The 13,691-nt window shown below is 41.0% G+C and overlaps 1 protein-coding gene across 4 annotated transcripts in view; it reads left to right on the forward strand.

Moving 5' to 3' along the window:
- snap47 (synaptosome associated protein 47) overlaps positions 1-13,691 on the forward strand; it is a 61,867-nt gene that overhangs the window by 42,220 nt on the left and 5,956 nt on the right. The gene's annotated exons all lie outside the window — the stretch shown is intronic.

Consider the following 13,691-nt stretch of genomic DNA (forward strand, 5'->3'; position numbering starts at 1 on the left):
TCCCCTACACTTACCCCTTCACCTAACACTATGGGCAATTTAGCGTGGCCAATCCACCTCACTTGCACATTTTTGGATTTTGGGAGGAAACCGGACCACCCGGAGGAAACCCACGCAGTCACAGGGAAAATGTGCAAACTCCTGAGGTGGGAATTGAACCTGGGTCTCTGGTACTGTGAGGCAGCAGTGCTAACCACTGTGCCACCGTGCCAAAGAGGAAATAGCAAACTCCATCCATGTAGTGGACTGTGACAAGACAAATTGCCAGTGTGATTATCTGTGACTTGTCCTCCCTGTAAATCTTCAACAAGTTGAGTGTGATTACCACAGTATTTCATTCTTTTGTTCAGACTTTCTCATTGTCTTTCTTGTGCATTCTTTTCCTCCTTGTTCATTTAGTCTAATGTGCACTAAAAAATGACCATATTCCTAGCTTTTAAGATATAAACTTTATTCAATGTGTATTCTTTGAATTTAACTTTTCCTTTCAAACTGTGCAGAAATTTGAAAAATGCATTCAAAGGCTAACTCACTGTCCAAAGGAAATCAAAAGTCATATCTCAAATGAAAAGATTAAACATGCATATCCTGAGACCGTCAAAAGACATTCCTGAATTGAATGGATCTCTTTTAAAACAAAGAAGATTATTTTTTAACACCCTCAGGATGAATGTTTTCAAACAATAAAACAGGATATAGCTAATTAACCCCAGACCACCACTACCTTTGGAAAATGAGTGTGAGCAGTTTATCCCAATCAGTCCTAATGCTGAATAAAACAGCCAGTTCTGTTATACACAGAGTGAGACAACACTGAAATCCCTATTTCCTTCTCAATTGATCCCAGTCAGAAAGCCTTTGAGAGGCAGATGCATGTGTCTGTTAGCCCCCGCTGAGTGTGCTGGCTGACTAAGCAGTGTTTTGGTGGTTGTACCTAGAGTAAATACATTTTTTTACGCACTCACTCTGAAATATAATGCTGCCAACTTACCACATCTCTCTCTTCCACAAGCACATTCAAATGAAGTATAGGTGAAGAGAAAGTACCCCTCAATCATCACCAGCTGCATCCTGCCACTCAGCCAATTTTGGATCCAACTTGCCAAATTTTCTTTGATCCCATGGGTTCTTACCTTTGTTATCAGTATCCCAATGGGACCTTATCAAAAGCCTTGTTGATGTCCAAGTAGACTGCATCAAAACATTGTTCAATCTGCACACCTGGTCACCCCTTCAAAACATTTAATCAGACATGACCTTCCCTTGACAAAACTATGCTGAGTATTCTTGATTAGTCTCTGCCTCTCCAAATGCAGATAAATGTGTCTCTCCAAATTGTTTCTAATCGTTTCCTCCCCACCAGAAAACATTAGTATGCAGGTACTATATGTAACCAAGAAGGCTAATGGTATGCTCTCCTTTATTATAAGTAAGATTAAACATAAAAGTAAGGATGTAATACATTAGTTGCCAGGATTGAAATGATACCACATCTTGAATGCAGTGTATATTTTTGGTCTCCTTATCTAAGGAAGATGTAAGTTCATCGGTGGTGATTCATGAGGAATTAACTAGCTTAATATCTCCGGAATGAGCACATGATTCTGAGGATGATTTGCACAATCTGGGCCTGTTTTCACTGGAGTTTAGAATATTGAGAAGATAACTGAACATGAATGAACTTGATAAAGTGGATAGGGAAGGGATATTTCCTCTTGTAGTTAAGTCCAGAATTAGGGAACACTGTTTTCCATTTTAGGGCCCCAGTTTTTAACTTGGGAATCTCCTTTCATTCTAGAATTTTTGTCTGCGAATTGTGTGACTTTGAAACATTGCCTCAGACAGTGGTGGAGCCAGGGTTGTTGAATATTTTAAGACAGAAGCAAATAGATTTATGGTAGAAAGGGGAATTGGGTTGTCAGGAGTAGTTGGGAATTTGGCGTTTGAGATATGATAGAGCAGACTCAAGGGGTCAAATAGTCCACTTCTGCTTCTATTTATAATATGAGCATTGGCGAGTTTCTAGTGTTTTTTTTTTCTTTTGATGACATTGACTCCTAAGTTAAGAGCTGTGTTATTCTACATCTCCTGAGTAGCCATTCTTCACCCAAGAGTCCAGGTAGTTGAAGGTATGGTGCTGCGTATGGAATTGCATTACAGAGAAGTTGCCTGTTACTATGCTAATTAATATCTCTTAACTCAGTTTCACCACTACTGTTGTAATAAATTAGTATTAACAGCTGATTGTTTAGATTTCTATATCTCTCCTGCGTGCCTTGTTCCTTTAGTTGAGAGAGAGAATCTATATTTATGTTGAGTCTTTCATAACCTCAGCATGTCTAAAGCATTTTGGAGCCAGTAAAGTATGTTTGAAGAGTGGTCACTGTTGTAATGTAGGGAAAGGCAGCAGCCCATTAGTGAAATTAACATTTTTATTGATGTTGGTTGCAGGATAAATATTGACCATGATTCCCTAGTACCATCATGAAGACCCTCAGCTCGACCCAGCTGAGCATTTCATCCAAAATCTAGCAGTGAAACACTCAATTAATATTGCTGTAAATGTTGGACTAGCCTATGTGCTAGAGTATCTGAGTGAGGCTTGAACCCATAACTTTCAGACTGGGACATGAGTGTGAGAACAATGAGCCATGGCTGACAGAAAGGTATGATTAGTTCTTTCAGGTTCAGTTCAAAATCACTTTCTAGCACAATGATTTTTTGCAAAGCTTTTTGCGTACAAAGATAAAAGAGACGTTGCCTTAGGGTGACACAGAAGATGACATGGCATTACTTAAAGAAGAATCTGATAATATAACTCATTAAACAGCTCTTTCAAAGAGCTGGCACAGGCTCCATGGTCTGAATGACTGCCTCCTATGCAGAAAGCTTCTGTAAGATTAGCACAATCCTTGTAGGCCTCTCTCTTTTTTCCACTCTCAAAATCTGATGATTTATTCCATTGCTGTCTCTGGGATCTTGCTGTTTTCAAATTGGCTATAGGTATGCAAAATTTCCCTACATTACAATTGAGACTATATTTATTTTGCTGTGTTGCTTTGGAAGATTGAAATATTGAAAGCTGCTATGCACATCCAAGTTAATTCTCTCTATTCAGCTGTTTCTTTTTTTTTTGAACTCTCTGTACCCTTTTACACACTGAAGCATAGTATCTATATACTGTATCAGGTTCTGTGAAGAAGTGATTGATAAAACCAGACACCAGAGGGCTCCAAATGCATTCTGTAAGTGGGCCTGAACTTATTTAATACTCTGTAATTCTTAGGATTGGCTGCAATAATTTTTTTCTCTTGCTGACTAGCTGCAGGAGTACAAAAGCTGCAGGGGTGACACGGTGGCTCAGTGGTTAGCACTGTTGATCAACAACTTCATAATCGCATCATTTACATGTCAGCATGATACAAGTGTTATCACTCTAAGCTGTGAGGTAAAAATTTAGGGGTTCAAATCCCACTTTAGAGACTTGAGCACATAATCTAGACTGTACCTGTGCTGTGCTGAAGCAGTAGTGCATTGTTAAAAGTGTGATCATAAAATTGGGCTATATTACCCACTCTAGTGAATATAAATGATTGTAAAGCAGTAGTTTGCACGGGAGTTCTCCCCAATATCCTGGTCAATATCTATCCTTCAACTAACATCACTAAAATATATTACCTGGACATTATTGAATTGCTATAATGTATGTAATTTAACAACATACTAGCAGAGGCAACAATTGAAATATATGTCAGCAATTGTAAAGTACATTTTGATGATCTGAGCTCATTGAAAGGTATTATATAAACCTTATATAAGATCATTACTTTCTTTCACACTTCCTGGGAGGGCTCAACTATTGGCAGCAAGTTGTTTTTAGTTCCTGCATGAAGCTCTTATGAACAATAGGTCAAGCCCCTCCAAGTTGCACCAAAGAGCTTAGCCATTTTTCAATAGCTTTTTAGAGTTTCCTGGCAGAATTATAGTGCAAATCACTTTGAGAAATGATGTAGCTCTACACAACAATTGAGTTTAAACAACTTGTTCACTTTCCAGTTTCAAATACTTTGCATCAACGTTAAATGCTCACAACAAAGTGAGGAGAGGTTTGAATGCAAAGAGAGAACAGGTAACACAGAAGCATTAAAGAATTGAGTTGGAGCCAGTAGGATGCCGGGATATAAATGTCTGCCACTGATTTAGGGGGAACATACAGAGAGCTGGCATTGGAGATCTGCAGGGTAGGGGCTTGAGACTTAGGACATATTAAAGGTAAGTTCTGTATGTCCACTCATGAATAGAGGTGGGCAATTAAATAGCACACTCAAGGAAGAAGTTCCACCAACATCTCCACCTTCAGTAATAAGGGATGTCCTGCACATCAGTGCACCAGGGGAGACAGCCATCTTCAGCCAGAAATGCAGAATAAAGATCCATCTTGGCCTTGCCCTGAGATCTCCAGCAGATGCCAGTCTCCGACCAAATTGATTCACTCCACGTGATATCAACAAATGTCTGAAGACAGTGTTTACTGCTAAGACTCTGGGCCCTGACAATATTACAGTAATGATACTAAAGACTTGGGCTCTGAAACTAGCCACGCCTCTGGCCAAGTGGTTCCAGTACAACTACAACACTGTGAAGCTATGCAAAAATGTGGAAGGTTGCTCATATATGTCTTGTCCACAAAAAGCAGGACAAATTCAACCCAGCCAATTTACCGCCCTTTAAGTCCACCCTCAATCATCAGCAAAAAAATGGAAGTGGTCATTGACAGAGCTCTCATGTGGTATTTACTCAACAATATCTTGCTCACTGATGCTCCATTTGGGTTCTGTCAAGTTTACTTAGTTCTTGACCTCATTGCAGTCTTGGTTAAAACTTAAGAGCTGAATTCCACAGGCTAGGTGGGAGTGAGAGCCTTTGATATCAAGACAACATTTGACTGAGTGTGGCATCAAAGAGCTCTGGCAAACTGAAGTTGAGTGTGAGCAGGAGAGGAAGCTCCCTCTGCTGGTTGGAGTTCTACCCTAGCACAAAGCAAGATCATTGAGTTTGTGTCAGACATAATCCTGGTTGACAGTGAAGAGATAATCTGGATATCATCAACACGAAAGTGAAAACTACTTTGGTGGTGTAAAGTCACTGCTGTTCAGCATGTAAATTAGAAAAAGGAGAATAATGCCTTTAGGTATGGGAAAGGAGCCGAAACAGTGGGAAGGCAAGCAGAGCAAGCCATTGTTAGAGATACCAATGTTCAGATAGAACTGGAAGATGACCCCTGAACATCAACCATTACTGGGCAGCACGGTGGCTCAGTGGTTAGCACTGCTGCATCACAGCGCCAGGGACCCAGGTTTGATTCCATCCTCGGGTGACTGGCTGTGTGGAGTTTGCTCATTCTCTCAGTATCTGCGTGGGTTTCCTCCAGGTGCTCCAGTTTCCTCCCACAGTCCAAAGATGTACAGGTTAGGTGAATTAGCCATGCTTAAATTGTCAATTAGGTGCATTAGTCAGAGGGAAAAGGGGTTTGGGTGGGTTACTCTTCGGAGGGTCAGTGTGGAACTGTTTGGCCGGAATGCCTGTTTCCACACTGTAGGGAATCTAATCTAATCGAAAAGTCATCATTAGACTTCATTATGTTGAACTGGTGCTCTTCATTTCTATTTAAAGCTGGAGTTGTGTATTTAACTGGAACACAAAAGAAAAGTCAGCAAACTGAGCCAAAATGCTGCAAAGAATTTAACAAGCTACCTCCTATAAAATGTCAGAACAAATTTCTCCAGATGCTGGAATCTGTATTGAAAATCAACAAATGCTGGAGATCATAGCAGGTCAGAGGGCATCCATGGAGAAAGATAGCAAGCTAACGTTTCGAGTCTAGATGGTTCTTCATCAGAGCCGAAGTGAAGTGTGGAGGGGTCAACATTTATGCTATAGTTTGGGTGTGGGGTGGGAGATTTTGGGAGTTATAGGTGTGGGTTGCTGGTGCAGAAAAGATGTTGATAGTTCAGATTTAACAATCTGAATGTGAGAATGGTACAACAATAGTGTGTCTCCTGTTAGACTTGAAAGGACAGACAGTGCCACTGGGAATTGGGGGAGGGGAGAGAGGACTTGATATTAGAATGATACAAGGTAAAAGAAAGGGAAGAAGTGATTCTCAATTTGAAGGTGTTGAACTCAGTATTAAATCTAGAAGGCTGCAAAGTGCTTTGTCTGAAGATGGGATGATGTTCCTCCAGTTTGCACTGTGGTTCACTGGAACATTGCAGCATGCCAAGGACATACAGGTGGGTAAGTGAGCAGGATGCTGTGTTAACATTACCAGCTATGGGAAGGTCGGGGTCATGTTTGCGCGTGGACTGGAGGTGTTCTGCAAAATGGTCACCCAGTCTGTGTTTGATTTCTCCAACATAGAGTAGGCCAGACTGGGTGCAGCGAGTATAATACACAAGATTGGATGACGTGCAGGTGAAATGCTGCTTCACCGAGATAGACTGTTTAGGCCCTTGGAGGATGAGCATGGATGGGGTGAAGGCGCAGGTGTTGCACCTTCTGCGGTTACATGGGAAGGTGCCATGGGGGGAGGGGTGGTAGTGTGGGTGGTTGTGGAATGGACTAGGATGTCCCAGAGGAAATGATCCCCTGCGAAATGCAGGCAGGGGGAATGAGGCGAAGATGTTTGGTGGTGTTCTACTGGAGTTATCTGAAATGGCGGAGAATGATCCTTTGAATGCGGAGGCTGGCCGGATGAAAAAATGAGGGCAAGGGCAACCCAATTACACTGTTGTGAGTGATAGAATTGGACAAGGGCAGAAACTCGGATGATAGGTTGGATGCAGTTGAGGGCCCTGTCAATCATGGTGGTTGGAAAATCATGGTCATGGAAGAAGCAAGCCATGTCAGCAGTGTTGTTTTGGAAGATGGCATCATCCAAACAGGAACTGGGGGAATGGGATGGAGTCCTTGCAGGGCATGGGATGTGATGAGGTGTAGTAGATGGCAATGGAGAGTTTATTCCCCGAAATTGAGACAGAGAGGCAAGAAAAGGGAGGGAACTGTCAGAAATGGATGATGTGAAATTTATGGAGGGGTTGAAATTGGAGGCAAAATGAAGAACATTTTCAAGGTCCTGGCGGGAGCATGTAGCAGCATCGAAGCAGTCATTGATGTACCGAGAAAAGAGTTGTGGGAGGCAGCCAGTGTAAGACTGGAATAAGGATCATTCCACATACTCCGTAAAGAGGCAGGCATAACTGGGATCTGTGTGGGTGCCCATAGCCACTCCTTTGACTTGGCAGAAGTGAGATGAATTAAAGGCGAAATTGTTCAATGAGAGACCAAGTTTAGGAGAGTGGTGGTGGATGGGGATTTAGCAGTTCTGTGATTGAGGAAGAAGCCAAGAGCTCTCAGACCATCCTGGTGAATGGAGAAATAGAGGGATTGGACATCCATAGAGAAGAGAAGGCACTTAGGGTCAGGGAATGTAAATTGTCAATGTGGTGGAGGGCATCAGAGGAATCGCAGATGTTGGTGGGCAGGGCATGGACAAGTGGAGAGAGGATGGAGTCAAGGTAGGAGAAAATGAGCTCTCTCGGGCACGAACAGGCTGATACAAGAGGCTTACTGAGCCCATTTACCTCCCTTCCAAAATTCACAAACCAGACTGCCCTGATAGGCATTCTGTTATTATGTACTCTCTCCCAAATGTAATACCAAATTTGTGGATGATGCGAAGCTAAATGGGAATATGTGTTGTGAGGAAGATGTAAGGGTGAAGGCTTCAGGAGGATTTGGTTAGGCTGAGTGAATGAGCAAAAACACAGCAGCTCAAATGTAATGTGGAAAAATGTAAGGAGGTGCAGATGTGCAAAGTATTTCTTCAATGGTAAGAAGTTAAGAATTTGGAAATACAAAGGGACTTGGGTGTCCTTGTCAGTAAATCACTGAATGCTAACCTACAAGTGCAGCAAGTTATTAAGAGGGTTAATGAAATGTTAGTTTTATTGCAAGAGGATTTGAGTACTGGAGTAGGGAAGTCTTCAGATTTGTTTGGTTAGACTGTACCTCGACTCTGCAAGCAGTTTTGATCTTTTTACCTCAGGAAATATATTATTGCTATAGAGGAAATGTAACGAAAATTCACCGGGCTTATCCTGTAATAGAGGAACTATTCCTTAAAAACAGATTGGCAAATTGAGCCTGTACTTTCAAAGTTTCAAAGAATGAGAGGTGATCTCGAAACCTATGCAATACCTAAAGGGATAAACAGAGTAGTTGCAGCTCAGATGTTTGCCTGGTTGGACCATGTAGAACCTGGGGTCGAAGTTTAAAAATAAGGGAGATACCTCTTGAGTTTGAGATGAGAATTTTTTTTACTCTGGGGGTTGTGAATCTTTAGAATTTTCTACCTGAAAGCTCAATCTTTGAGCATTTTTAAGCTAGAGTTTGATAGATTTCTGATTAGCAATGGAATATATGGTTATGGGAGTAGGGTGAGAAAAAGGTATTGAAGTGTGTGATTCGCCGCAGTTATATTAAATGACTGGGCAGGATTGAAGGACTCCATGAGCTACTCCTGTTCCTATATTCCGATAGAGAAACCCCTGATGGTGAATGTCTGTGGACTGTGTATAAAAGAGGCTATTACATCATGTTTCTGATTCTCATCCATTTAGAATCATAGAGATATATGGCACAGAAACAGACCAATTCTTCAATGCCTACCAGATATTCTAAATAAATCTAGTCCCATTTGCCAGCATTTGGCCCATATCCCTCTAAACGCTTCCTATTCATATACCCATCCAAATGCCTTTTTAAATGTTGAAATTGTACCAGCCTCTTCAACTTCCTCCGGCAGTTCATTCCATACATCCTCTGTGCCAAAGTTGCCCCTTAGATACCTCTTAAATCTTTCCCCTCTCATTTGAAACTTATACCTGTATGCTTCCAGTACAGATCTCAATTGCAATCAGCAGCTATAATCAAGTTGTTAAAAATTTTCTGTTATTGAGGCTGATTGTTTTGCCATACAATCTAAGAATAGATGTAAGCAAGTTGCATTAGTACAGTGCTTTACCATATTCACTGGAAAAAAAAGAAAGCTAGGAGGAGATTGAATAAAGATATCAAAATTCTGAAAGTTTTGATAAAGTGAGCTGTAGTGAGGCAGTGATCGGGGGCTATGAATTTAAATATACCATTAAATTATTTAGCAGAGAAGATAAAATGGAATTTTTTATATTAGAGCACTGAATTGTTTGCCAGAAGGAGTCATTTAGAAATGATAGCATTGCATGTTGTATTGGAAAATAATAAATATGTGAAGCAGAGGAAGTAAATAGCACAGTGGGTGAGGTTTTCATTGTTCTATCAATGACTCAGCATACACATGATGGACTCCCAGACTTTGCACTCATTACACACACACATACATACACTTTCTCACACTCATAACCCCCACCCCAGACAGACAGAGACACACACACACACACACACACACACACACACACACACACACAGACCCACATGCACACATATATTTTGTGGAGTGAATTTGTACTTGCAGAGTTACATTGTACTTTGCTCAAAAACTGCATGCATTCATGTAGAATTCTGAGCTCAAAAACTGCATGAACATATGTAAAACTCTGTTATCTCACTTTTTAGATTAGAATCAATCTAAACATCATGGCATAGACAGAGAACACAGGGGGCCAACACCTTCAACATATTGTCTAGCTTACCACCATTGTTAACAGCTAACCTGAGAATGCAACTTTTTAAAAAAAGGTTTTGTGATTTACACATGAAAGAAGTGAAACTATCACTGTATTCTAACAGATGAAAGGCTTAACAGACTATCAATTTTTCAATGTATAATTTCAGTTACATCACACTGTAAATATTTGCTATAAATTCTGTGTTACGATCGAGCCCTCCACTATCACCTGATGAAGGAGTGTCGCTCCGAAAGCTCGTGTGCGTCCAATTAAACCTGGTAAAAACAATGACTGCAGATGCTGGAAACCAGATTTTGGATTAGTGGTGCTGGAAGAGCACAGCAGTTCAGGCAGCATCCGAGGAGCAGCAAAATCGACGTTTCGGGCAAAAGCCCTTCATCAGGAATAAAGGCAGAGATCCTGAAGCGTGAAGAGAATCCTCTAGCTTATCTCTCCATGCTTCAGGCTCTCTGCCTTTATTCCTGATGAAGGGCTTTTGCCCGAAACGTTGATTCCAATTAAACGTGTTGGACTATAACCTGGTGTTGTGTGATTTTTAACTTTGTACACCCCAGTCTAACACCGGCATCTCCAAATCATGATGGACTCCATTTGTTCTGTTTTTCCTTTATGGTCTTGTGTCTCACAAATATCTCAAAGTACTTGACTTACTTTGAATTACTATGAAATTTAGTGACTGTTATGAAAGCAAATGTGACAGTTATTTTTATTAGCAGGCGATCCCACAAGCAGCAAGGACAATAAGCAATAAGTATGCACAGTGTGTAGTGTAGCGGGCTCAAATAAAGAGACAAAATGCTGTAGAAAATCATTAGGTTTGACAGCGTTGATGTTCACTTTTCAAGTCAAGTCGTCTTCAGACCTGGGGGGCCATCTAAAGATTTAAAAGAAAAACAGTCAATCTAATATAGTACTTACCGTACAGATTTAATAACGGAACACATTCTATTCACAAAAGCCTGAAAGCTTTTCAGTCTTCTCACTGGTTAATCTGGTACTTAAAAAGAGCTTCTGTCTATTTCTCTAACCATTGAAGAGCTTCTTTGAGCTGTCAAAATAATAATTCCCACTGAGATAATTGTAGCTCTTGAAGCTCAGCCAGGTGTTCATAATGAATTGCTTTTAGGGGCAAATCAAAAAGTAAATATTGTATTTGTTGAAACGAAGGTGACACCAGTTGACCTGCCAATCAAAGCAATCTAGTAGAAGAATAGATTTTATCTACCTTCACCAGTTGTGTTTCTTTTAGGGGGGAGGCATGATGTAAAATGGGGCTGCAGCCAGTCTGCCTTCTACTTGGAGAAGGTTGCCTTTTACTTGGCTGGAGTTCCATCAGCTGGATCTGGGTAAGGAGCTGAAAGAGTGTTTGTATGGGGACAGAGTAGGAGACTGCAAGAGGAATGTGAGGATTGAAGGTAGTGAATGGAGGCTTAATGAGTAGAGAGAGGCTGCGTTAGGAAGTGGGATAGTGAAGAAGAGCCAGCAAGTGGGAAGTTGTGGGGAGAGGCAAGTTGGAAGGAGGGGGAAGACAGGCTACAAAAGAGAGAACAGTTTTAGACTTGTAAACAATTGAATACTTAAATAAGTGGGATCCAAGAAATGTTGAAACACTTGAGGTAGTGAATTTCTTGGAATCTTTAATTTGCATAGGTTCAGAAACTGCTATGTTTGGAAACAATGTAGTGAATCTTACTATGATGAACCCCTCTGTGTCACTTATTAAATTTAAATGTGAGGTTGGATCCAAGATACAATAAATGGAGCAATCACCGGATTAAATTGTTCCACCTTTGAGCATTCGATACAGCTGGTGATGAGTTGTTACCTGGCTAGTTTCTGGAAAGTGTGTTTAAGGGCTGGAATTTTGAGTGCAGAAATGTGTCAGTTTTTTTGGGGGGACAAAACAAATTTTTGTTGAATTATGCCTGTTGTAGTGTCGAGGGAATTAATGCTTTCGTTATGTGTAGCTTTAAGTTTAAGGGAGAATCGAAGATTGTTGAGAATATTAATAGATTATTATAACTTTCTGCATCTGCAAGATTTCTTTTGTCAACACACATACACGTGACATTGTTAACACTGCATCACTTAATAAACAAGTTATTGAGAATAGAAAAGTATCCCCTAAAAGATAGCCTTTTTACGATTAGATTCCTACAGTGTGGAAACAGGCCCTTCGGCCCAACAAGTCCACACCGACCCTCCGAACAGTAACCCAACCCCCTCTGACTAATGCACCTAACAACTATGGACAATTTAGCAAAGCCAATTCACCTGACCTGCACATCTTTGGAACGTGGGAGGAAACTGGAATACCTGGGCGAAACCCACGCAGACATGGGGAGAATGTGCAAACTCCACACAGAAAGTCATCCAAGGCTGGAATTGAACCTGAGACCCTAGTGCTGTGAGGCAGCAGTGCTAACCACTGAGCCACCATGTCAAGAGGAGCCCTGGAGAAAAATATTATTTTGATGACTGCCAGATGTGCATGGATTATGTTCATCTAGGCTTGCTAACAAGGAAATTGACCTGAATAATGTGATTCCAATACCAAAATATGTTTGGGATCGGCATTCAGAGATGGCTGATGTAGGGGGAGAAAAAGCAGGGCATATGATTCATGGGTGTGCCATCCTCTCACAATTACCCCTTCCCAAGATGTGAACCTCCCTTTTCCTTCAGGGCCTCGTGTCCAATAGAACCTAGCCCCCAACCTTCTCTCTCCTTATGCCCTGGGCTGCAGGATTCTTCCCAGTCTATAACTGTAGTTCTACAAAGAGCCACGATCCTCTTTGGGCTTCTTCGTGAACTCACAGCAGAACCCACTATTCTGTTCTGGCAATGCCAGGTGTGATAGAGCTGCTGTATTTGGAAAATAATTAGTGGAGTTTACTATAATGAAAACACTGCTAATCAAATTGGTCAGTAGTTGGGATACACCCAAACTCACTCCATAAAATCCATCTTGAGGATTTTTGATTTACCCAACACGGACAGCTGTCTCCAGATTTTCTTAATGGTTTGAAGAGTGGGTGAGTCCATTTTGATTTATTCTCTTCCTGCTTTCGTACCAACCTCCGCTCACTTGTGATGCCCCATCATGGACATTGCCCATAATGGGAATTCCACATGAACATCCAGTTGGCTATACAAGTCATTCCTGGTGGGGATTAATAGTTGAAAACAAAAAATAAGTCATGGTGATTTGGTGGCAGGAAAGTTGTCTAGTAGTGTGTGATAACACTTCTAGATATATATTTTAAAAAAAGACTGAGTGAGGGGGCACTTATGGTGCATTGGTAGTGTCCTTACCTCTGGGCTAGGAGGCCTGGGTTCAAGTATCACTTACTCCAGAAGTGTGGGATAACATCTCTGAACAGGTGATTTGAAAATGTCTAAAGAGTAGGTTTGGGCCCTCAGGACACCATGGTAATGTCCCTACTTATGAGCCAGGAGGCCTGGGTTCAACTCCCACTTGAATCTTAGAATCATACTGTACAGAAGAAGCCCTTCGAGTTGTACTGCTAAAAATATACTACTACCCAGACTAGTCTCACTTTTCTGCTTTAGGTCCATAGGCTTCAATGCTATGACAATTCAAGTTTTTCATCCAACTACTTTTTAAAAAGTTATGAGTGATGATTTGAAAGACAAACAAACCCATGACAGTTAAATACACCTTCAAGAGGATTATGTCTATTTGATAAGAACATAAGAACTAGGAAGAGAAGTCGGCCATCTGGTCTGGTCTGTTGAGCCTGCTCTGCCATTCAATAAGATTATGGCTGATCTTTTTGTAGATTCAGCTTCACCATAATCCTTAATTCCTTTACTGTTCAAAAATTGATTTATTTTTACCTTTAAAAATATTTAGCATCATTTAGCTTCAACTGCTCTACTGGGCAGGGAATTCCACAAGCTCTGGACGAAGAAGTTCCT

Source organism: Chiloscyllium punctatum, chromosome 5 (assembly GCF_047496795.1).
Source record: "Chiloscyllium punctatum isolate Juve2018m chromosome 5, sChiPun1.3, whole genome shotgun sequence".
NCBI classification, from domain to species: domain Eukaryota; kingdom Metazoa; phylum Chordata; class Chondrichthyes; order Orectolobiformes; family Hemiscylliidae; genus Chiloscyllium; species Chiloscyllium punctatum.